Raw genomic sequence first — 27,350 nt, 5'->3', positions numbered from 1 at the left:
ATAACACACTAGGCTGTTGGTTATTGAATATCTATACATACAGAATATCGACCCTAAAATGGAATAGAACTGCATAATTTTTTCTTGTATCTAAAATTTTTAATGTGTGCAACACATAACAACTGTTATTGCTTTTTAACAAGTGTTCATCATTGGATATTTTATTAAATATTCACATTAAAAATTGTTACACTTTTATTACTTAAATTTTAGACCCATGAATGTAAAAAAAACATATGAAGTCAAGGTTTGATGTTCAAACTGTTATCATGTCACCTGGTTCATAAGACTTACATCTATCTATATACAGTACTAAACAACTATAATGGTTAATCCAACTTTGCATTGTATGGAGGATGGAGTTGATAGAAGTCAATAAAAACTGGTTGTGGGTAAACGGACGGTACACTTTGTACAGGTCACTCATTTAACAGGGCAAACACATATGACAGTCATTTATGTCATCACAATACGGTGATGTAAACTCAACAAAGCAATATTTACTTCCCACCATGTTTTTTTTTTTTTAATTCCATCATCACTTGTTTATGACAAGTTAAGGGCCTTTCGAGTGCAATTCATTCACTCTGCATTACGCATACAGCTTGTGTGGACATCCTGCATTAGCGGCCATTCGTGGTCTCACTGATGGTTGATGGTTGCTCTGACTGTTGTTCAGGCCCCTCCCAGTAACAAGACTGTGATTCCAGGCAGAGGAGTGATCAGTGATTTGTTCTAACCATGGGGCTTCCTTCATCGTTCATCATTCTGCTTCTCCTCTCAGGTAGGTTCAGTTGTACTGATCTCTTCACTTGAGACTGTAGTTTAGCTTGATGAAATGCCCGGAGATGCAATGCAGGCAGGTGAAGTGAATTTTTGGTTCAGCATATAACTGATTTTTAATTGTTAGGAACAAAATGTTTGACTGTTCACAATGTGGAATGTGGATAATGCAGAATAAAACTGATAGGGGCCGTCAAGAGCAGCAGAAAGGAAACAATCCTATGGTAGAACTAATTCAGAGAGTAATTCATTTAATGTTCACATTTCCTCCTAGAGGCACAGTTCAATAATCCAATATGAATCTGAAGCAATTCAAACAAAAATATAAACAAAAGCAGTCTTTTAAAACTCAACTTAGCCTTTGAACCTTTGTGAAGCCTGTAGTTCACTATAACAGCAAACCACTGCCACAAACCTTTTCTTGATGCCAAACAGATCATGTGGTGTTTTGATTTTTAATGGTTTTATTCTTCTATTTTTCTACCTCAAAAATCTAATTGTCCTATTTTGCCTGATTTGTCCTGTGTCCAGTTTAAGCTGAGCACAACATTCAGCTGGCTCCTAGTGTTTATCTCAACCATCCCCATAACTTCTCTGTCCATTCAATGCATTCCTGTTATATTTATGTCAACTTCATGCCTCAAATTTTTTCACTTAGATTTTTTTTTTTAACAAATATCCACATTAATCAAGTATTTTATTTCTTAATCTGTTGGTTGTTGTACTTGAATGTACCTCAGGTCCTGCTGTGTTGCTGTAATGCTAGCGCACCAGGCCAAACCAAATTTGGGGTCCTCTTGCTGTGAGGCGAGAGTGCAAACCCCTTTTACCAAATAAATAGCTGCACTGTGCAGCTATTTGTCACGGTAATGTCTTGTCCTGTCTGTTTGTGTGCCGTTTCTACCTTTACCTTTCATTTTAGGCTCTGTGGCTCCCTTTCCTCATGTTTGATTGCTGTTACCTGTCTTCATGTTTTTCACCTGTGCCTGAGAGTGTTATTACCATCACCTGGTGCCTCGGGTTCATAAGGAGCTGTCTGTCTGTGCTCTGTTTTGTCAGATTGTATAGTCTTCTGTGGTCAGTCTGTGTCAGCCTGTGCTTCTGTGTCTCTGCTGTGGCAGTTCGAAGTTTTTGATTGAGCTTCTAAGTCCGTTGTGGACTACTTTATTTGACTTTTGGATTTTGTTTCTTTGAACATTTGTTTTTTTTAAATTTTTTTGGTCAGTACCTAATAAAATTACTTTTCGTTTGAACTCCAGAAGTACCTGGCTCCTTGGGTCCTCCTCCCTGCAGCCGCCTCTACATGATATCACACTATTAACCTACTGACTCATCAATGGGTCCTGAACTGTCTGTGAAAGGTTGAATAAGTTAGCCTTTCAAACTAGAATATCAGTCCAAATAAACAAAAAAGTGCCCCCCCCCCGCCTTAGAGAGTGTCGTGCAGGTTGCCAGGCTATTAGAGCATGGAGAATGTAGCGCCAGATAAACTCACAATGACGAACCAGATTGATTGAAACAGAGTAAGGAGCTTAGCTTTTCAAAGGGTGCCGAGGCCTTGAGGGTTTCTTTCGATTAAACTATTTGTGGTTCAATTCGTTTACTGGCTTCCGTACTTTCAGGCTGCTGCTCTTTGTACGATGTGAACTACCAAACACTGCGCTCCTTGTTTGGTACTTTGGGAAACTCACATATGATTAGGTCGGGAACCAGGAAGTAGTGACGGGCTTCACACTCCACCAAAGTTGTTCTGCTCTGTTCCTCTCAGCTCAAAAGGAGAAACACTTTACCAAGACATTACTGATGGAAAGCACAGATTGCAAATGATAATCGTATTTTGTCTTTAAGTGGTGAAGACAATTTTGTTAAAAAAAAAAAAAAAAAAAAGAAAACGAAGAATAAGAATAGAAAACGGGTAAACTATTTGAGGAGATAAAAACAACTCTTAACCATTGCACCAGTAAAGGGACTGACCCAGAGTATCTAAATAAAATAAAATCATCACATCATCGATGACAAAACTCCAAATGCTGACTTGATCATAGGTTTTTTTTTTTTTTTTTTTTTTTTTCCCTTGTCCTGTTCGGCAGCTGGGGCGTGCAATATTGTATGATTGTAGCCTTTCACTATCCGAACAGATTTTAATATTAGCAGCAGGACGAGACTGAGTCTCCTCCTGCTGCTGCCTTTATTTACAGCTGGCATCTGGCATGGCTGCCGGACAGGACCGGGACGGAAACGCTCAGAGAGCAGGGACAGAAAGAGAGCAAGATAAAGAGAGGGAGAACGGGGGGGGGGGCACAACCTATGTACAAAGTCACAATACAAAACAGTGTTGTCGACGCACCACACGCAACCTAGAACAATCCCAAACCCCCAATCTAGACAACACCAAAGCAGAGCCGACAACCAACACAGAAAATTACAGAACCATACATACATTTTTTTTTTTTTTTTTTTTTTTTTTTCCCCAAACCATATTAGTGAACAGACCAGGCCATAAAAGGAGGTGTAGGGGAGGAAGGAAATGCAAGGACATCACAAACCCTTTTTTTTTTTTTTTTTTTTTGAATATAGCTAGTCGTAACTAGTAGTAAACTAGGGGCGTGCATCAAGAGAGGTCTGCTACAGATCACCATTAGTCTAACCACCACAAGAAGACAAGGTAACCCAGTATGTGAAGAGTGATTAAAGATCAACGTGATCATGTGAATATGATGGTGACAGTGATGGTGATAGTGATCATGCATATATGACCTCTGACCTCTGAGAAGGCCAGAAGCAGGCCAGAGAGGCCCTCAGAGCCCAGACAGCCGGCGGTCATCACAGAGCCCGGATCCAAGCCGCCCCCCCCAGGCAGACGCCCACGCTCCAGTCCAGAAACGGGGCAGAGGAAAGCCCCGGCCGGGGACCCCGGCAGCCCTGGGGCCCGGGCCCCGCGGAGCCACGACCGGCAGGAGCCGGTCCACCCCGGGCGCCGGACGCCCGGGGCGGGCAGGGCCGAGAGCCCGAGGCCCAAGAGCCCAGGAGCCGACCCCCCACACAGGCGGAGGGCCATGACCCATCCGGGAGAACCAGCCCACACGGGCGGCTACCCACCCCAGGCCAGTACACCCCCCAAGCGCTCTAGCCACGCACCCCGAGATCATAGGTTTGATAAACAGAAATGGTAACACATTTTTCATGGAGCATTATTAGCTGAAGGTATGGATGACTATGTTGGCTAAATGTGTAATTAAAAAAACAAAAAACAAATGTGTGTTCTGTCAGGTGGAAGTGACTGTGCACTACAGGAGCTTGAAGAGGGTCCAGCCGTCAATAAGATCGATGGAGAAATGACAGGTATGAAAGAAAAGACTCCAAAATACACAAAAATACATATCCATATGAATAGGTCAAGCAACACAGGCACAGAGTGGGTTTTATAGACAGGTAAAGTAAAATTATAATCAAAAGCAGAGTGAAAGTCCAAAAAAAAAAAAGATACAAAAGGTCGAACACAGAAGGAGCTGGATCTCCAAACTGACAGGAAACAACAGAAGACCCGACTCAAACAGGGGAGACAGGATGAAATACAATCAAGAGGGAAGGAGCTGGGAGGGGATTGGTGAACAGGATGATTGACACAGAGATGAGACAGGCAGACACAAACAACATGTGAGGTTGATGATACATAGTAGAGACAGAAAGAAACACAGAGGGACATTTAGAGCAGGTAGGGATGGGAGACATAGGCAGGGTCCTGACAGAGTCCGCTTTAATGGCCAAGTTAGTACAAGTATGTCAAGGAAGGAATTTGACTCCAGTTGTGTTCACTCTCTGCATAAGAGAAAAGAAGGAAGGGTTATTAAGGTAGTGTGGGGGGTTTGCAGAGATGATGCCTGCCCGCTTCCTGGCCCTGAACAGCTACAGGTCTTGGATAGAGGGGCGGTCAGCCCTATTATTCTCTCTGCAGACAGTGATGGAGTTACACTGGACAGACTCGATGATGATGGAGTAAACTATGATCAGCAGCTCCTGTGGCAGGTTTAACTTCTTGAGGTGTCGCAAGAAGTATAACTTCTGCTGGGCCGTTTTCCTGACAGAGAGTATGAGGGGGGTCCACTTCAGGTCCTGAGAGATTGTGGAACCCAGGACCCTGAAGGTGTTCGCAGTAGACACTAGACACATTTACACGGGCCCAAAAAATCCTCTTATAATCAAATTGTAAGGTGAAGTGAATTGTAAATGTGTCATATAAACACTTGAGTGGATCCGCTTCACTCAGATAATAATATATTTTAGATCCGATGTATGAGGTAGTCTATGCTGAACGATAATCCGCTTGTGTCTGTGCCACCTATCTTGGCACAGGATGAGTGGACCGGTCAACAAAAATGCAAATTTTGACTTTGCGCGTGTTGCGCCTGTCAAAATTTCCACCATGTGGTCTGCGTGACCATTCACCACCCTGCACTTACAATATATCCCTTAGAGACTAAAAGGAGTTCCAAAGATTTAATGGGAAAAACTCAAATAAATCAAGCAAAGGGATCATCAAAAAAGAAGACAACAGACCTGAAATAGAGATAAAACACAAGAATTTGGAAATAAAACAAGAAATGCTCCAACTGAAAAAGTTGAGACAGGTAAACAACACCAACTGAACCAGGGCTGGGGCTTATTCACACTGACAAAAATTGGTGAACCCACACAAAGCCCATGCATGCACAGTTGAGAACATGCAAACTTCACCTAGATGAACCAAGTTTGGGGTTTTCTTGCTGTAATGAAAATAAAAAATGTGACTATATGTAGAATAAATAGATCCACTGTGCAGCTTTTAGCCTCTTGGCTTTTTAACAATGTGTCCTGAACTTTCTGTGGAGTTATGATGACAATTTAGTTTCAGGACAAAACAAACCAAACAAGGAATAATACAATTTAAAAAAATGACATTATCAATATCAACTATTCATCATGAAACCTTATAACCTAAAAGTATTTATGCATGAAAATAATGTATAAATATGCAAAAAAGAAATGTGTATTTTATCAGGTGGGAGTGGCTCAGCGTTCCAGGAGCTTGAAGAGGATCCAGCCTTCAATGAGAATGAAGAAATGTCAGGTATGAACGAAAAGACTCCAAAATACACTGGAAATATAAACATATGAATATTGTAGCGGCTGCTGCAGCGGACTTATATAGTGGGCCTCCCTGAGAGGCGGATTCCTCTGGAACTGTTGTGGAAGGACTCTGGAGTAGGGGGGGTTTCTGGGGCGAAAGTTTGTTCCTGTTGTTCTGTTTTGGGCGCGAGAGATGCGCATGTTCTGAAACGCCTTGAACTGGACCAATTGTGCCAATAACGAGCCACAAACTGGATACACGTCTGAGCCTCCTTTTCCTGGACTACTACAATATTATATTCTTCAAATCAAATAGCACGCCACAATCTACTCAATGACTTTACTGCATTTAATTTTCATAAAAAAATCTGAAACTCAAAGCGCATCTTCTCTCCAACCGGTTATATCCATTTAACTCTGGGAGGTGCTACAGAATCACGAAAACGTGGACACCGCCATGTTGTCATTCCACTGGAACTAAAATAGCTGATGCATCTTTCTGTATCCCAGATAGAAACAGCTTCGTACCACCCAAGAATAGAACATTTTGCTATGTCTCCATGCCATGTGTAAGATATTCGATCTATTTGATTAACCATTATATTGAAATGATTAATATTCTCAGTGACTGAGTGCGTTATGAACCACAGCTGGATGTGAATAGCACTCAATACTTATTGGTGAACAGTTATTAGCAATGTATTTTTATTTTCCACACAAATCCATCGCCAGTAGATATTAAACTTCTATTTTGTTCTTTTCTTTGGTTTAGGAGGGAAGCAGTTGCCGGCACCAAATCAAAAGACATTTGTTGTCTCGTTGCCAGGTATGAAAGAAAAATGCACATTTGAAAAGACATATGATTGGACATTGTGACGATTGTGACGATTTGCATTAATGGTTATTATTGTCAATGAGCAGCTTGTATTTCCTTTAAAATCAAGCAGAACTCTACAATTAAGAGCAGCTGCTCTTAATTTCGTCATGCTCAAGCTGGCCCTGTCAAAGTGGGTTGGGTGTAATGGTAAGATAAAATCAGTGTCGTGTCAACTGATCACTTCAGGGGGTAACTGTCATGTCATTGATGAAGAAGATTCACAAAGGTTTTATGCTTAGTTCGGACAGCGATTTTTCCCAACTCTGATGCTAACTGTTAGCTTGACTCCCCTTGGGAACATTCCACTTCATCTCACAATACTGAGGCCATTAAAAATGCAATCAGATTTAGTTTTCTGAGAAATCCGTGTTACTTTAGAATCTTGGATTTTCAGGAGCTGGTGCTATCAAGACCTATGAGGACATCTGTTGATGCTGAACCCAGAGAGCTTTGACAGTATCAGAATGTTGCGTCAAGTGATGCATCAAGTGATGAGTTGTCATTACGTGATGCTTAGGATGGGTCTAATGAAATATAAAATGAATAAAAGGTGCCTAAACTGTGTTTAGCTCTTTAGCTGATTGTTTAACGTCAGGGAAAAAATAAAACAGTTCTTTTTTCAGTGTAACTTTTATAGCTTTTTATGTCTTTTATACTGTGTTCTTTGTCTCTGTCTGTTAAAGAAAACTCCATGATCCCTGCCCGTTTGCTGGAAGCTATTGGCTTGACACAAACAGGTACAAACAATTAATTTTTTATTTTTTGTTTTGTGTAAATGTGCTATGTAAATAAAAGTGGAACGGATTGGATTATTGAATTCAAACTGCATCTTCTCTCCACATATTTATTCAACTTTCACTCAACATTCAATATTCATTCATGCGAGGTGCAAAAGAGTCACGAAATCATAAAATTCATCATGAAATTAATTGATTCTATTTTGTTCTTTGGCTTGTAGGAGGGAAATGGTTGGCACCTCCAGATCGAAAGCTAGTGATTATCTCTTTGCCAGGTATGTAAGAAAAAGACGCATTTGAAAAGACATGTGATTGGATATTTTCCGTTAAATTCCGCTGCTATTGTCAATGAGCAGCTTGCACTTACTTTAAATTGAAGCAGGACTCCGCAATTTCTCCAAAGACTTTAATGCATTTTATTATTATCTAGTGATATGCTGCATCAGCAAACAAATAATGTACTTTTGTATTCCAATCTTGTCTTGACACTCTTAAATTAAGTGCATCATTACTTGTGTATGCGTGTGAATAATACGTAATGGATGTTTGTGTATGTTTGTCTAGGGGTCCGTTAACAAAGCAGGTTCAACAAACTCTGAATCTAACCATGAACTCTTGAGTCGATCTATTCTGAGATTAAAAAAATAACAAAAACTCAGAGTTTTTGGTTTCACAGCAGCTGATTTGAGTTAAGTTTGTTCAATTCAGACTTAGGCTTGTGCCACAACTATAAAAAGACAGCATCGATGGAATAGTGCAGTGCAGAGTTCACCCAATCAGTTCACATGGGTTTGTGGATTTGGAGAAGGCGTTTGTCCGCATCCCTCGTGGTATCTTATTTGGGGTGCTTCCACAGTACAAAGTCTGGGGCCTTTTGGTCAGGGCCTTCGGGTCTCCGTATGACTGAAGTAGGAGTTTGGTCTGCATTGTCTGCAGTAAGGTCGTCCTTGTACATGTTGGACTCCATCACGCCTGCCCTTTATCACCATTTCTGTTCATAATTTTTATGGACAGAATTTATTGGTGAAAGCCAAGGGCCGGAGCAGATCATATTCGGTGACTACTGGATTTCGTCTCTGCTTTTTGTAGATGATGTTGTCCTGTTGGCTTCATCGAGTCTGGACCTGCAGCATACACTAAGTCATTTTTATGGACAGAATTATTGGTGAAAGCCAAGGGCCGGAGCAGATCATATTCGGTGACTACTGGATTTCGTCTCTGCTTTTTGTAGATGATGTTGTCCTGTTGGCTTCATCGAGTCTGGACCTGCAGCATACACTAAGTCAGTTTACAGGCATGAGTGAAGCAATGGGTATGACGATCAGCACCTCCAAATCTGAGGCCATGGTCTCTAACAGATATCAGCTGCTGATCCAGATCATGGAAGAATTCCGGATACCAGGATCCTGAACAGACAAAAATAGGGGGATTCCGGAGTGTCGTCACTGTGAGGCAACACATTGATTTAAACATGCAAAACACAGCTTTCTCCCATGCATTGTTTGTGTTGGGGAGAAATAAAATGTTTTTTTTTTAATTATATATGGTGTTCTTATTGTTGTTGGTGAATGATTGAGCTGTGGCGGAGGTCTGCAGCTCTCTGAGTGCCAAATTGTCGTTGAACATATTACCACGTCTTGCCAGCTAGCACTCTCTTTCTAACAACATGCAGAGAGAGCCTGCAGCGCCCTTCTTCTTCTGTGACATCTGTGTAAAATAAGGTTGAACATGGAAACAGCACACCTAGTGGCATGAAGTGCAAATGCAATCATGGCGTCGTCTGTGCGCCGTGGTTTGAATGGGGATATCCTGATTGAATGCGCCTGACTTGTAAACAGGGTAACTCTCCGTCTGTTATATAAACGGGTTCTTCTGAATGTTTCAGAAACCGGAATACTGACCTTAACCCGAATATTGACTGCATGCATGCAGTTCATTGTGGTGAGGAGGAACTGAGTTAAAAGGCGTAGCTCTCAATTTACCAGTCAACCTGCATTCCTACTCTCACTTATGGTCATGAGCTTTGGGTCATGACCAAAAGAACATGATCCCAGACACAAGCAGCTGAAATGAGCTTTCTCCGTAGGGTGACTGGACACCCCCTTAGAGATCAGTGTAGGAGCTCAGTCACCAGAGAGGAGCTTAGAGTAGAGCCACAACATCTCACATCAAGAAGAGCCAGTTAAGGTGGCTCGGGCATCTGTTCAGGATGCTTCCCTGGGGAAGACCTACAATACAACACACTGCCTCTCAGCTAACCAGGCAGCCCCTCAGGGTCCATCCCAGAAGAGCTGGAGGAAGTGTCTGGGAGAGGGAAGTCTGGGCCTCCCCGCTTAGACTGCTACCCCTGCGACCCAGCCCCAGATAAGTGGTTGATGATGGATGGAGGATTGTTTGACTGATTGATTAAATAATTGTTTTAAATGGGGCGCACGGTAGGGCAGTGATTAGCACGCTTGCCTCACAGCACCCCGGCTACCCTGCCCTCGCCCAAAGTAACTGGGATTGGCTCCAGCCCCCCCCCTGCGATGCTGAAAAGGACAAAGCAGCTTTTTGTTTGTTTTTGTGACTGATTTTACCGTTTAGCACTTTGCGTGTTTTTTTATGAAGATGAAAAGTGCTCTACAAATAAAGACTAATTGATTGATTTATTGATAAACTCCCCAGCTGAATGAATGAATGAGAAAATAAAACATTATGTGCAGTTGAAAGTGGGTGGAGTCAGAGGGAAATTCCAGGTTTTGGGGGAAAAAACCTGCTCAAGAGAAGGTTAGTACCAGAGACTGTCACTGACTGAGAGATGAAGTGACCTCTCTCTGTGAAACAGGTTAGAGCTACCCCTTTTTTCTCTGGATTGAATTCCCACCATCTGCTTAGGGTTTCCTTCCTTTCAGGTTAACAGTCTCGGGTTTCACAAAACCTGCTTTGTGAAAGGGATCCCAGGTAAATGACACTAACTTAACCAGTGATGGATAATTTCCTGACAGAAGGAAAATGGGTGAATCCACACAACACCAATGCATTCACAGTGAGAACGTGGAAACTCTACCTGGCCAAAGGCAATTTTTATTTAGTTTTAAAGTGCTAAGCCCCCTATCAAGTCAGTAGATCCACTTTAGAAGGTTTGGTTTATTGACAATGTGGCCTGACCTTTCTGTTAAGTTAGAAAGAAATTTGTTTCAGGAAAAAGACACACACAAACACACACACACACACCACACACACACACACACACACACACACCACACACACACACCACACACAAAACCAAGGAATAGCAAGAATAAACACAAATACAAAATGTCATTCTTACAAACAAGGTTAAACAGAAATGTATTTCAAATAATTATTTAAAGGAGAGATTTAGGAAAAAAAAAAAAAACCAAAGAATGCCTTTGTGGCGACATAATGTATGTATGAAAATGATTTTGCATAAAAGTGCAAACAAAAAAAAACGTGTGTACTTTCAGCTGGAAGAGGCTCAGTATTACCGGACTTTGAGAGCATCCAGTCTTCAATGAGAATGATGAAGAAATGTCAGGTATGAACAAAAAGACTTCAAAATACACAGGAATATATTCATATGAATAATTTGTTATACTGTGGTAGTTACTGTACTTCTTTTAACTTCAAGCATAAATCCAGAAATCTATTCAAAGACTTTATTGCATTTCATTAATATTGAATGATCAGCCAGCCAGATCACATCGTCTCTGGTGAAACACTTGGACAGACTGACAAACCAACTCTTAACCTTTACGTCAATAAGCCGATTGACCCAGAGTATCTAAATAAAGCAAAATCATCACATCATCAAAGACAACACTCCAATTGTTGGCTTGAATGTAGATTTCGAAATTATACATTGCAACACTGCATCGTGGAGCAATATTAGCATAAAGTTATTTATTATATGCTATCATATAGTGTGCTTGTGCAGTGTGCACAGATTCTGGGCTCTAATTTCGTGGTGCAGCGCAGGGCGGTGGAGCGAGGTGCACCCCATGCAGTGGTAATTTTGTCTGCACACCAGCGTACAAAGCCATATTGGTCATTTGATTGACTGGGCTGTGCCAAAATGGGTGTGGTCCGTGCACCAAGGGGAGGTGTCAACATATTCAGCTCAGCTCAGTGACAAGTTCGTGCCACAACCACTGGGCAGAAGGTGCACTAATAGCTCTCATAGCTAATAGCGCAGGTGAAGTGCACCCGGTGTCGTGATAATTTGGCTGACAGGTGCAAACATCGCCAAACCTTGAAAGGCAGGCTTCCAGAGTGTCAGTGCAATCTTTGTTGCATGTTGCGTGCTACACAACAGTCTTTGACCACTTTGAAGTCACGGAGGAGACATCAAATGGCTTAAGATGGAGAAAGACTGAAACTACATCAGCAGATAGAGCAGCAGAGCGCATGGGGGAGAAGAGCCCACCTGACCGCACACTTCTGTCCTAAAATATGAGTATTAGAGTAACGTTTTGCTCACAATTTGCTCAGTCACATTAAAGTTACATTAAAGATAAACAAAATCAACCATGAAACAATATACATTTATTTAAATGTATCTCCTACCTTGCACCATCCACCTCCTCGGTCCCCGGGTCGCCAAGCACCTTCTCCTCCTCTCTCTCCTGCTACTCGGTTTCATCGACTGGGATGTACTCAGAAGCTGGTTATGTTGCAAATAAAAGTTCATCAAACTTATTCACATCTTTATGCAAACTCGATTGAAAATGATAGTAGCTTCCTCCCAGGCTGCCGTTGCGTCATCAGCCCATGGAGTTCCGTTCGCATTACAATACATTCTGGAACTGCGAGCGAAATTGGCACTGCGCCTCACCTGCAGTGCATTTTAACGGCAAGGAGAGACATTCATTTGATTGGCCAAGATTACAGTTGACTGGGTGAAGCTCACACCTTCTCCTCCCTTTTTGCCATTTGCGCCGGTGGAAGGGACAGATGCTGGGTTCAATACACTGTGGTCGACTGCGCCGTGCACGAAAAATTGCAAAATGTCCGGGACACACCCAGCAGAGAGGTGAGCCATGCCTGGGCCTGGTCCACGAAAATAGAGCCCTCTAACTTAACACCAAGCAATGAACGTGGATCACATTCAGAGCATGAAGTCATGTCTGCCTTTCTTTCCTCAACAACCAGGATGAACATAAACAGGATGTGAAGAGCATCCAAATATCCAAATCAGTCATTCTCACAAACCAATCCATAATTTCTTTTAACATAAATTGCAAAGACTATTTAAAGGAGAGATTTGTAAAAATAAAGAATGTTTGAGAGGCAACACAAGTACGCATGAAAATACATCTTGTATAAATATGCAAATCACAAACAACTTGTGTACTCCATCAGGGGAAGTGGCTCAGCACTGCAGGAGCTTGAAGAGGATTTAGGCTTCAGTGGGAATGATGAGGAAATGTCAGGTAGGAAAGAAAAGACTCCGGAATACACAGAAAACTGAATAGTTTTATACATATGAAATATTTTTCCAAGAAATCTTTTAACGTTCAGGCCATTAAAATTCTCAGCTGTGGTAAAGGGACTGAGTGGGTTATGAACCACAGCTGGGTGTGAAGAGTGCTCTGTATTTATTGGTCAATGGTCTATTTTATTGTTTGCTTGTTTTTAACTGTTTTTGATAATCCACAGGCAGATATCCATTCCAGTGGATATTAAACTTCTATTCTATTCTATAGGTGGGGAATGGTCGCAGCCACCGCTCATCTCTTTAGGTATGAAAGAGAAATGCACATTTGAAAAGACGCATGATTGGACAGTCTCATTGATGTTATTATTGTCATTGAGCAGCTTTATTTACTTTAAATTCAAGCAGAACTCCACAATTACGAGAGTGACGTTTTGATGAAAACTGCTTTCTTGGCTGATGAACAAAACAATGAAGCAGGTACAAACACCCACCAACTGCAACAAAATTAGTTTTCTACATGTAGTTTTGTATATATTGTGAAAAAAAACTTTTGCCGAGATATACTCTTACCATCCACTTTTCTCAGATTATATGTAGATGGAAATTATAGAACATCGCAGCCTGGACACTCAGCCTAACTGTATGTGCATATTATTAGATTCACAATGTTAAAATGATTTAAACTTGAAAGAGCAAGTCTTCAAATTACTTAGATTTAGACTTCCATTATTATTCATTTCACAATACACAGCAATGCACTGACAAATGAAATGCTTTTTGATGGTGATGTCAAAAAACAGTAGCTTAACGAAATCAGATTTTTTTTTTTTTCCTGTGATAAGTGAAAATGTGCCATTTCTTTTAAATTATTACCTATTAGGCAATTAGTAATAATCTAAGAAATTGTGTTGGTTGTTTTGGTTTGATTATCATGCTTGAAATGCAATTCAGTATTTCTTTTTTTATATTTTTAATAACTCTGGTGTACTATGTGTCTAGAAATTTTCCAATAGACGGACCCATTCGTTATGATCGCTGTCGTTATCAGGATGTTTTGAACCATCTGAATCTGAGCAAAAGCAATGATCTGTTCAGTATGAGCCGGCCCGTGAACAACCACACATCTGCAACGAAAGTGACCACTGATTGTGGCGATCTCCGCCATCCTTGATGTGGTACGTTTTCTGTTTGTGTGAAAGTTTACTTGGAAAAGGTGAATGTGAGTTTTGAATTTCAGTTTGAAAACTCAACATCTGCCAGGACTTTGCTGCAAAAAAATGATGTTTTTAAAACATTTTTTAAATCTTAAACATTTGTTTTGTTGACAGAGAGAAACAGATCAGACTTTTGTTTCTTACATTTGGATTCAATGGTGAGTTTCCCTGAACATAAACAAGTGGTTACCATTTCCTCTACACTCCCTCCTCTCTTTTATCTCAAAACCAAAAGCCCATCCTGAACCCCCAATTAACCTTGATTTTTTTCCTGTGCAGAATTGGAAAAATGAATACATTCACTGGAATCCAGCAGATTTTTGCCGGATTGAGCATGTGTTGGTTCCCACTGATGTTTTATGGAAACCAGACATAATTATTGAAGAGATGTAAGTTTACAAACACTCCACAAAGTGATGCTTAGTTCTGTATAATTAAAAAAAAAAAGGTATTTTTGATGCAGAGACGAAGCTCAACATGAGCTTGTGGATAAATTGTTCCGTGTGATTGTGTCGTCATGCAGGATAGAGAAGGACAAGCTCCTCCGAGTGACTTCCTCAAATAGATCAAATGGTAATGTTGAGTATCGGAACGACCAGGTGGTGATCAGCAGCTGTAAGATGAGAGTTTATAATTCCCCTTCGACGTTCAGAGCTGCAACACTCTCCATCAAGTCTCTCATGCACTCTGGTGAGTTCGTCACACGTCCGATTCTCCTGTCCTGCGATTATTCATGTTCCTTTCTTCCTAATCTGTTTAAACTTTCTTTGATCACCTTCTCAGATGAGGAATTATATTTTTTCTTTGACTCAAACTCAACGGCGCTCACTGAGTTGTCCCGCATGGTGATGCAGACCCAGTACGAGTGCTGTTCATCAAGATGACAGTCACCTCCAAAACTGATAATGTGAGCATCGATATGAATCAAACTTTGGTCATTCACACTGTAAGTATTACATGAATGCATGAAGTAATTCCCATGCAGCACTGTGTTGTTGTTTAAAAAAGGAGATATATCTTACCAGGTCTATGTCCATCTGATCAGCAATCACCACCAATATTCATAAACTGTGTCCACTAATCTGAAATATTTGCAGAAAGCTCATGTTCTCAGAGGTTTCAGCTGATCCCAGCAAACTAATGATGAAGGAGAAGTGCATAGGGACAGACACACTCACATTCACATTACAGGGAATAAAATGCTTTTCGACTGATGGAAGAAAACAGTACCTGGTTAAAACCAGCACCGGCACAGAGAGAACATTCAAACTCCACACATTAAGGCCTGCGTCCAGACTCCAGATCATGACCATATTGTTATGAGGTGGTAATGCTAATCATTGCAAATTCAGTGAGTGGGATCCTTGTTCCAAATCAGACAGTACAGATAGTAGAAATTGCAATAACTTGCTCTGGCTATAATCTGTTGGAGTTCAACTTTAACACTGGCAAATGAAATCAAGCTATTTGAGATTTTTTTGATACATTCCAGAATCAGCAAAAATTATACAACCACCAGTATCAATAATGTGAGACAAAATCTCTGGTCTCTGAAACTCATTCCAGATCTACATGAGGAGGAGGTCTCTCCTCTACATTGCCAACTTCCTGATGCCGGTCCTCTTCTTCTTGTGTCTGGACTTGAGCTCTTTCCTGATCTCAGAAAGTGGAGGAGAGAAACTCGGGTTTAAAGTCACTGTGCTGCTCGCCGTCCAGTCATGCAACTCCTTCTCAATGAAATTCTGCCGTGCTCATCAGAGAGGATCCCACTGATAGGTAAAAGAAATGCAAACAAACAAAAAATGGCGATTAAAATTATACAATAACAAAGAGGTGTGTTTTTACCAGACTGATGATAGTGTCTTCTCTCCTCAGCTGTCTACTGCATTGGGATTTTTACTCTCATGATGCTGAGTCTCTTGGAAACTATTCTGGTGATGCATCTGATGGAGAAAGATGCTGCTTCACCTCCAGACAGTGATACAAACAGAGAAGATAAGCTGACGAAGCACAAACTGAGCAAAACCCAGCATCCACCACTGTTTTAAAGGCGAGTGTAATCAAAGATTCACCAAACCTCTGGATGTCACAAAACTTGTACTCTTGCAATTTTGTTATCATTTTGATCCCGAAATAGAAAAGGCCAAAACGCAGTGGTTATTTTCAGTTGTATACTATTAATTTTAGTGTCTATTATCTCCTTCCAGAAATGTACAGCAGCTGTACGGCTACCAGGATGTGCAAGCGGACCAAACACCATCAGTGATTAAAGAGGTCAGAGTTGTACATATGTCGTTTTTTTTAATGAACAGATTGACTTTATCTGTTTTCATTTAATGACCGTGGAATTGTCAAAAAAAATGTGAAATAAGTGATATGACAGGAGTAAACTGATAATTGGATATATTTGTGTCATCAAAACTAGAGGGAGACCATTTCAATGTGAAGGTGAAGCAAAAAACAACAAAAACACCAAGCATGTTCAATGCAGCAGCTTTACAGTATCATGTGATTTCTGATCTTTTTTTTTTTTTCTGCAGGACAGCACCAGCCAGCTGAGAAGTGTCACTGGCTTTGGGAAAAGTGTCAGATGAGCTGGAGCAGATCGACAATAAAATGTCAGCACTGAGTGATGAGAAAGAAGAGAAGAAACAAGGCGACTGGACCAGGGTGGCCAAAAAAATCAACAAGGCCTTCATGATTTTCTATTTCACAGCAGTGACTGTGTTTTTAGTTATTATCTTTACATTGTGGTCTATTTCAGAGGAGGATGACTAAAACAACCTTCATCGTGCTCTCATAATTAAACATTTAAATGAGTAATTATGCCTAACCTCGATTATTAAAAACGTATCTTTAATGTGTTGAGACAGTCCTCTAAATTCTTAAACCCTAATTAGAAGGAATAAAATTATCAAACTAGAGGACAATCACCCAGCTCATGATGGTCAAAAGTCACAAGTCCATCACAGGCATAACAGATACACAGAGATAGTTTAGCGCCATAAATAGGCCTCCGGTCAGGGAGATAGGACGTATATCTATGTGGAAAACATCATGTAGGCACAGGAAATCTGCAAATATCTACAAAGAAAACGTATGATGAGCTCATCTATCCATCTACCTACCTATTATCTATCTGAAGAATGAAATATTTGCAGTATGTCGTGCAGTATTGCAATCATTTATCTGTGTAATAGCTGGTGTTGCTCAATGTGTTTTGTATCTACCATGTGGGTCTATGTTAATCCTTTAAATACCAAAGTAATTCATGATTAAATACATCTGGGACATAAATGTAAAGGTTTATTGGTTTACAGTAAAGGAAGTGGATATTTTTAGAGCCTATTTGTGTTTTTTTGCAAGATCCGAGTCACATGAAAGTTACCTTGGACTCCTTGACCGCAGAAGGATCCACGCACAGCCCAATTCCATGATCGCACAGACTGAACGCACCTGCTTCGCATGCATCACAGAAACAACAACAATTAAAGCCGCGAGCGGCGTCAAAAGCCCTCGCCCGCTGCTTACCTGACCCGCCCCGCTTTATTCTTTCATGATGTTTGTCAAATTTGCACATTTCCATGGCAACCAGTAAATTTGATTTGATGGAGATTTTCACTTGGGCCCATTAGAATAACATGGGGAACTTCAGCCATCGCCACGGCAACACCGTTGATAATACAATAGGTTACTATTTGCTTTTTGGATCGGGACCACATGAAGGAATTATCACCCAATTCCATTCATTTCTGACAAACTAAGAATTTACTCCCCATACAGATTTTATTTTGATTCTGTAGGGGGCGCTGTAAAACCGATTTTCAACAGTTTCACTGTCAATGTGTCCATATAAGAAGGGTCAATAAGTGCTTAGTATTTGGCTGAGATTGGATCTGTTATGTACGAATGGCAGCCATTTATGACACTGAAAAAATGGCAAAATTTGACATCAACTTTGCGGCGTTGCCACGCGGAAACCTTAATCTGAAGATTTGTGATTTGGATAACTTTTAATTGTCTACTTGTGTAGATGGTGTCCAACCAAACTTCAGCTCATTCGGATAAGCGCACGATCAAAACGAACATTTTGTACGACGTCCTGGAAAACGCTGACTCGGCATTTTTGAAAATTCAATCCCAGATAGCTGCTTTCCTGCTTTTCTGAGGGTGGGGTCATAATAATAATTTTTGTTTGTCCCAACAAGGTGCATGTGTATACCAAATTTTGTGGCTGTACGACAAAGTTTATGCGGACCCCTCCCATTGACGCAATGCATTTTGGGTTTTGCAGGTGGCGTTGTAGAGCCAATTTTTAATCCCAATATTGAAATTCTTATTAAAAAAAATTTTTCGCCGGAACTGAATTTGTGCAAAATTTGGTGAGTTTTCGAGCATGTTCAGGGGGTCAAATTCCAGTTTAAAGAGCGAGAAGAAGAAGAAGAAGAAGAAAGAAAGAAAGAAAGAAAGAAAGAAAGAAAGATAATATTTTTTGCAAAAACAATATGCAATTTTTTTTCTGCCATTATTTCGCCCACATTTATATATTTCGGAAAGGTCTCGACAAGCCCGACGCGTCTGAGAGGTGTTTGAGAGTGTGAATGTCTGTGGTTGAGCGCTATGCGCTCGACAAGTCATGTTTGTGTGTGAGAGTGTGTGTGCGTTTTTTTGTATTTGTACACGTGTTATGAGTGCATGTTGGGGTGTGTGTGTCTGGACATGGTGGCCTATGTCTGAGGTCGAGCGCTGCGCGCTCGACTTGTCCATTTTTGTACATTTGAGCGTGTGAAAGGCCTTGTCGAAGCGCTACGCGCTCGAAAATTCGTGTGTGTGTGGCGTTTTTGTGTTGGTACACGCGTATGTGTGAGTGCGTGTCGTGTGTGGTGTCTGGACATGTTGAATGATGTCTGTGGTCGAGCGCTGCGCGCTTCGACTTGTCATCGTTGTGTGTCTTGAGTGTGTGAAAGGCCTGAGGTCGAAGCGCTGCGCGCTCGACTAGTTCGTTGTCTGTGTTGCAGAACAATAGGCCCTTCGCCCTTGGCAGGCCAGGGGCTCGGGCCTAAATATGGATGCTGACCAGTGAGTGGAACCATGTAGCATGCATGCACACTCGTGTGTCCGCTGTCTGTGTACAAGTCCAACACGGTGTGCAGTCAATGCACAAAGAATGGAAGCGCCATTAGATTATCATACGATGTGGTCTGTAAAATGTGTTGTGCTGCCTTCTTCTGTGCAGTATTTATTCGACTTGTTCAGAGCAAATGTATTTGATGGCCTTAAAATTCCGTCATGTGGTTTACACATAGTGTCATTGTGTGCAGCTTAAATAAACCATTACATTTTCCCCTGTGTATATTTGTATATGTGCATAATCAATGTGTGAGAAAAAAAAATCATATACAATAACCTGCATGCACCCAACACTCTATGGACATCAGGCCTGTGGCGAGGCTTCCTTCTGAAATCTATGACAGGTTTGATGTCGGTGTCGATTTGTTGTGCAGCAAAACCTGGTGGAGCATGAAAATCCAGCAAACATCAAGCATGTCAAACATAAGCAGCCACATATTCAGTACAGATTCAAAGTAAGATATAAAAAAATTGTTAATAAAATAATGTCTTTACAGAATATGTAATAAAATCCTCTTCTGAGATTAATAAAGGATTTTCAACTTTCAGTAGCCCCACTGGTCCACCCTGCCACGGAGCAGGAGTGAAATTTTAATGCACAGACGCACACTCATCACTGGAGCGGCTGCTGCTTCGCACTGCTCAGAGGCAGGTGTCTCTGCCTTGGCCATGCAGTTTGATGCAATATTGCGTTGGTCAATGAAATGTCTTTGATATGCCAGCGCCATGAGATGACCCGATGTCCAGGGAACCAGCAGAGTCTCCACTGGGGGCTTTACGTAGAGAGAGGAACTGATGAAACACTTCTGAAAAGTAAAGTTTACTCTGAAGTTAGCAATTAGTCTAATTAATCATGTAATGCAAGTGATAGCATAATGGCTATGAGTAGCATGTTGGAGATAGGATGCAGGAAGAGACATGGACAGCTCTTGTCAAAATAAGGGTTTACTGCTTTAAACCTGAACATTCATCAGTAAAATGTTGTCTTTCCTTCATCCGTGTATGCCAAAGAACTATTTTCCAGTTTGACAGAGCACTCATCACTCAAGGTGGAGATTGATTCCCTGGAAAGTTCGAGCTTCGATGACTTTTCCTCACTCATTGCATTGAATGGGTTTGTGCATTCATGGTTCCCAGTGATTAATTGAGCAAATAACTGTGAACAAGTGAGCATTGTTGGATGTATTAAAAACAGCCTCATGGTCTTGAAATTTCAAGAAGTGAATGATAGGGTTCCACTCTGATATTGTCATGGTTCTTGCCAGAGCACTCTTTCTTTTCGTATTACAAGCATTATTGGCAAGGACTTTGTAAACTGTCAGCTAAGGTATGGGAAACACTCTGATCTCCCGTCTTGGTCCACCGCTCCACAGTACCTCTTCCATTATAATATTAGTGTGATAAAATATTATTCATATGGTATTTCTTGAAAATTCTATGCACTTTTGAAGGTGCATGATGCATTATGTTTGCACTTTGTCGTGATTTATTTAAAAAAAGTATCCTAGGCCAGTCACGGTGCAAAAAACCCCACACACATATATTCCAGAAAAAACGTAAAATCTTCAAGTCTATCCATTCTTGGTTCTTGAAGTCTTCCATCGTAGTTCCTCCTCAGAAAAAATCAGGCAGAGGTCAGGAATGCAAAGGAGGACTTTATTCCCAAAACATCCTGGCAGCCAGGCCGACAAAGAACTGACGCGCCGATCGCTCTCCGCTCCATCTATTTATACTATTTCTTGGGAGTTTGTTGCTTCTCAATTGATTCTTCGTCAAAGACACAATTGTTCAAAACCATTCGTTGAGTCCTTCGTTGAGTCTTCATCAAGACACAATCACTCAAAACCATTCGTTGCTTCTCAGTTAACTCTTCCCCCCTCCCTACAAAGGTCAATGTCCGTGACCACCTTGGAGGCCCTCTCAGCCTCCATCAAGTCTCCATCAAGTCTCCATCAGTCTTCCCAAATGCCAGGTGTTGTGCAACAAATCATAGTGTCACATTGTCATGTCCAATGAGCCTCATTTGCACCAGAGGGAGACAGAGAGACAATGACCTGTAGTCTTAGATTTAAAAAAACAAACTGTCCAGCTGCCAAGAGGCTGCCGGAAAAATGAAAAATGGCAGGCTGGCGAACAGAAAAAGGATTACATGTCTTTTCTACGCCTGTGTCCACTGCATACTATACTAACAGAGACATGCATTACATGAACAATAGTAAATAACATAATATAATAAGCATGATGTAAAGGAATATTATAAAATTATTCTACAACTTCAACAGCTGAAAAACAACACAGATGGTTAATCATGTTGGTGAAGCCTTTCCTGAGTATTGTCAGAGACTTTAATGGAGCTCTGTTAGTGACTGAAGCATTTTATGCTGTTTGTGTGTGGTTTTTGTTGTTGTTGTTGTTATTGTTGTTGGGGTTTTTTTTTCAATTAGTTTTACTAGAAAATGAGGAGTCACCACTTAAAAGGCCTTGCTTTCCCCACATCCTGGCTTCACCAAACCTCAAAAGAAACATGCACAAATCTGCTAGATCCATTCGGACTGCAGTGTTTCAGCTTAAACCTGTTTTTAAGACATTGGCATGAATGTCAAAACACATCAAAACATTTTTAATTATTTTCAAAATACACTGGGTATCCACCCCCAACACTGAACAGAACAAGCAGTATAGTAGAAGGAAGGATGGATATATGGGTGGCCTTTATCAGGGTGTCAACACATTCGGTTATTGGGCATCACAAAATGCCAAAATTAAAATAGAAACAAAATTTCAAAGGAATCTTTTTTAATGTAACTAAATTAATGAATTTTGCATTGTTTTCTGCTTTTAACTGGTGTGCATCATATTGGATCCTGCTTACAGTTAATACAGAACCACCAGTTTACCCCACATGTATGTAAAAAACCCGTGCCAGCACAAGGAGGTGATGTGAACTCCACACAGCAATATTTACTTCCCACCATGTTTTTCTTTATTCCGTCCTTGCTTGTTTATTACATGTTAACGCTGTTTGTAGTGCGATCCATTCCACTCTGCATTATGCATACAGCTTGTGTGTATCCTGTATTAGCGGCCATTAGTGGTCTCACTGATGGTTGAAAGTTGCTTTGCTCAATTGCACTTTTTCATTAAACAATAAAGGGATTGGTCAGGACTGTTGTCCAGCCTCCTCCTAGTGAGAGGACTGTGATTTCACCATCAGAACATCTCCATGACAGGACAGAGAGAACAGGCAGAGGACTGATCAGTGATTTATTCTGACATGGAGCTTCCTTCATCATTAGTCATTCTGCTTCTCCTCACAGGTAGGTTAAGTTCTACCAATCTCTTTTCTCTTGAGACTGCAGTTTAGTTTGATGAAATGCCCGGGAATGCAATGCAGGTTGAGGTAAAGTGAATTTGTGGTTCAGCATGAAACCATGTTTTAATTGTTAGTAACGACATGTTTGAATGTTCACAATGTGGAATGTGGGTAGTGCAAAATATAATCAATAAAGGGACCGTCAAGAGTAGCAGAGAAAAAAAAACACACACAAAAACAAAACAAAAAAAAAAACAAAAAACAAATCTATGGTAGAACTCATTCAAAGTCTCTGTTTTGTGAATTGATTTACAGTAGTTTTCACCTTTTCTCCAAGAATTGGAGCTCAAAACTCTAATATCAATCGGAATCAGCTCATAAAATAAACAACAGTGTCTTTTAGTTGACTTCATGTAGATATTTTCTAAAACTCAATTAAGCCTTTCATCCAAATACCATATAGTGAAGCAATTCTACAATGATCCTTGTGTATTACCAGTGGTAGTGCAGTGGTGTTTCAGTAAGGGCCAGCAGGAACAAAATACCCCCCACCCACCCGCGGATAACCGAAAAAGTATTGCTTTGCACACTTATGCCCTGCAATATGTACACAATCTGAAATCAATATCACTCCAGTACTTAATAATACTTACACCAACATGACAGCTGACCTACAAGCACAAGGCATGGATACATCACCAGATCATCTTCTCTCGCTCCCCACTCTACAATGTACAAATCATAATGATACAACAACAATGGAGAGAGAGTTTTTGACCAGGAGCATCATCAAAAGCATATAATAGCTCACAGCAGCATCAGTCTGATCTAGAGGGAAATCCATCTAATGATCCTTGTTGATCAATCGATCTTTCACATCCTCGTAAAATGCCGCACAAAGCCTTGTTGTTTTAAGTTAGCACATTCATTTTAGGATATCTATCTGCTTAAAATGTCAATTTTTTGACTCTGAGTGGCCATAGACAAAAAAAAAAAGTTTATTCCTAATTTATTGACTTTCAGCTTTTTCCTTTTAATTCCTTTTAAGAACTACCCACATACATTGTCATTAATTTTAATTTTTAATCTGTTGGCCTCTGCATCTGAATCAACCTCGGTTCATCCTGTTCTGCTGTATTCTTAGTTGTAAACTCCACCTTCTATATCCACTGTACTCAAGCCGGAGCTGATATCAGAGAGAGGACATACTGTGAGGAGGTTGCCAGTCCACAACATCACCCACAGGAAACTTAGTTTCCCCAGCTAAACTAGCATACATGCCTCTGGCTTGTAAAAGGTCTAACTCATGCATGGACAGCGTGAGCATACAAAATTGACATGGCCAAACCAAATTTTGTTTTTCATTGCTGTGAGACAAGATGTGCTAACCGCTATTGCCAATAAAAGGCTTTGCTCTGCAGTTAAGTTATGAGGACAAATTAAAGAGAGAAAAAAAAAAAAAACAAAATAGTAATAACGCCGATAAAATCCATGGGCAGAGAGACAAAATCAAATGTTAACCTTGTGTCAGTAAGCGGACTGAACCAGAGTGACACGCTCAACCTAAATCATCACACTCCGATTGCTGACTTGATCACAGATTTGAAAAGCAGAAAGGGCAACACTTTATCATACAACATTTTAAGCTAAAATTATTTATGCATGGAAATGTATTAATGCAAAAACAAACAACTTGTGTACTCCATCAGGTGGAAGTGGCTCAGCATTTCAGGGGCTTGAAGAGGTTCCAGGCTTCAGTGGGAATGATGAAGAAATGTCAGGTATGAAAGAAACACTCCAAAACACACAGGGAAAGATATCCACATGAAAATGTTTGGTCAATAAAGCAGCTTGTATCTCCTGTAACTTCATGCCGAACTCCTCATTCTGTTCAAGAGGCTTTATTGTATATCAATGTTATCAAATCTGCCAACTGTATCACATTCAGCCGAAGACAGATGTCCATCCAGCAGAGAATGAATATTTATCATTTTCAATTCTATTTATTTCTTTTGTTTGTAAAGGTGTCACAGACACCAGCAGAACCAACGCAATGGTGCTGGGTTGTATAAGAAGCTATTTCTCATTGAATAGATAGATGGACAGATAGATAGATAGATAGATAGAACTTAGTGGTTGAGCACTGATGTCGCATCACTAGCGGATGCTGACATGTCTGTGAGACATGGCAGAGAAGCCAAGAAATAAAAAGTATTTAATCATGTTACTTAGCAGTGGCTCTTCACTGCAGTGCATTGAAAAAATGAGGAGAGGCATTCATTTGATTGGTCAAGATAACACTCAGATGGCTTAAACCCACTTTCTCGCCTTCTCTCCTCATTTATTGACACTTTTCCCAGTAGAAGGAACTGAAGTGTGGCTGCCCTACGCTGCCCTGGACTGTGCTGTGCGTACAAATTGCAAAATGCTCTGAACACGCCCCTTTTGGGAAGCACAGTTGCTCTGCACCGCACCTGTGCCTGGTCTATGAAAATAGAGCCTGCTATACTACTATAAAACTTACTTTAATCAACATTTCACTAATGATCTCTTTTTAACATTCTTAATGAACTTACAGCATTGATTCTATGACGTCTGTCAGCAGATGTGGGTGGAGTACATTCAGAGCACGAAACCATGTCTGGCTTTGTTTTCTTAACAACCAGGATGAACATTAACAGGAAGTGAAGTCATCAGCAACCAAATATCAAAATACATCATTCTTACACTTTCACAGTTACACTTTAAAAGATATACCGATACTCCATTTTAACGTACACAATTGGCAAAAAGTTGTTTAAAGGAGAGATTTGTACAAATGAGGAATGTCTTTGAGGCAACATAATGTATGCATTTAAATATTGTTGTATACATGTGCAAATAGCAAACTTGTGTACTCCATCAGGTGGAAGTGGCTCAGCATTTCAGGGGCTTGAAGAGGTTCCAGGCTTCAGTGGGAATGATGAAGAAATGTCAGGTATGAAAGAAAACACTCCAAAATACACAGGAAAGATATCCACATGAAAATTTTTGGTCAAGAAGCAGCTTGTATTTCCTGTAACTTCATGCCGAACTCCTCATTCTGTTCAAAGTCTTTATTGTATATCAGTGTTATCAAATCTGCCAACCATATCACATTCAGCCGAAGACAGATGTCCATCCCAGCAGAGAATGAATATTTATCCTTTTCAACTCTGTTTTATTCTTTTGTTTGTAGAAGGTGTCACAGACACCAGCAGAACCAACGCAATGGTGCTGGGTTGTATAAGAAGCTATTTCTCATTGAATAGACAGACAGACAGACAGACAGATAGATAGATAGATAGAACTTGTGGTTGAGCACTGATGTCGCATCACTAGCAGATGCTGACATATCTGTGAGACATAGCAGAGAAGCCAAGAAATAAAAAGCATTTAATCATGTTAACTTAGCAGTGCTCTTTACTGGAGTGCATTTAAAAATGAGGAGAGGCATTCATTTGATTGGTCAAGATAACACTCAGATGTTAACCCATCTGAATGTTAACCCACTTTCTTGCCTTCTCTCCTCCCTTTTTAACACTTCTCCCAGTAGAGGAACTGAAGTGTGGCTGCCCTACGCTGCCCTGGACTGTGCTGTGCGTAAAAATTGCAAAATGCTCTGAACACGCCCCTTTTGGGAAGCGCAGTTGCTCTGCACCACACCTGTGCCTGGTCTATGAAAATAGAGCCTGCTATACTACTATAAAACTTACTTTAATCAACATTTCACTAATGATCTCTTTTTAACATTCTTAATGAACTTACAGCATTGATTCTATGACGTCTGTCAGCAGATGTGGGTGGAGTACATTCAGAGCACGAAACCATGTCTGGCTTTGTTTTCTTAACAACCAGGATGAACATTAACAGGAAGTGAAGTCATCAGCAACCAAATATCAAAATACATCATTCTTACACTTTCACAGTTACACTTTAAAAGATATACCGATACTCCATTTTAACGTACACAATTGGCAAAAAGTTGTTTAAAGGAGAGATTTGAGGAATGTCTTTGAGGCAACATAATGTATGCTTAAAAATAGTGTTGTATACATGTGCAAATAACAAACTTGTGTACTTCATCAGGTGGAAGTGGCTCAGCATTTCAGGGGCTTGAAGAGGATCCAGGCTTCAGTGGGAATGATGAAGAAATGTCAGGTATGAAATAAAAAACTCCAAAATACACAGGAGAGAGATCCATGAGAATTTTGTCATACAATGGAAATTTCTGTTAATGAGCAGCTTGTATTTCCTTAAACTTCAAGCATAAATTCAGAAATCTATTCTATTATATACAAGTATATATTTACTTCAAATTCAAGCAGAACTCCACAGTTTATCCAAAGACTTCAATGCATTTCATTGTTATCAAGTAATATGCTGCATCTGCAACAATCTATTTTTGTATTCTGATCTTGCCTTTATACTTGAAAACAAATGAAGTGATCACAGTGCATATTGTGCATACATTTGAATAATACTTAAGGCAAAGTTGATGTTTGTGTTTGTTGTCCAGGTAAACCCAGCAGGTTAAAGCCACCTGTTGATCCACTACCATCGATTAGACTTAATTATGAAGCAAAACTGTGCTTGAACAGAGCTCAATATGTATTTTTCAATGGTTATTTTCCATCCATGTTTTTATTTGTTTATTTAACTTAACTTTGTTTGTCACAGATATATATCCACCCCAGTGGCGTTAAACTTGTCTTCTTTGGTTTGTAGGAAG

The 27,350-nt window shown here is 40.4% G+C and overlaps 1 pseudogene; it reads left to right on the top strand.

The window, feature by feature from the left end:
* Nucleotides 1-741: 741 nt before the first annotated feature.
* Nucleotides 742-16,205, top strand: LOC115393762 (5-hydroxytryptamine receptor 3A-like; annotated as a pseudogene).
* The last annotated feature ends 11,145 nt before the right edge of the window (nt 16,206-27,350 follow it).

Source organism: Salarias fasciatus, chromosome 8, assembly GCF_902148845.1.
Source record: "Salarias fasciatus chromosome 8, fSalaFa1.1, whole genome shotgun sequence".
NCBI lineage: Eukaryota > Metazoa > Chordata > Actinopteri > Blenniiformes > Blenniidae > Salarias > Salarias fasciatus.
Note: the sequence above shows the minus strand (reverse complement) of the source record. Positions and strands in the feature narration are given on the sequence as shown.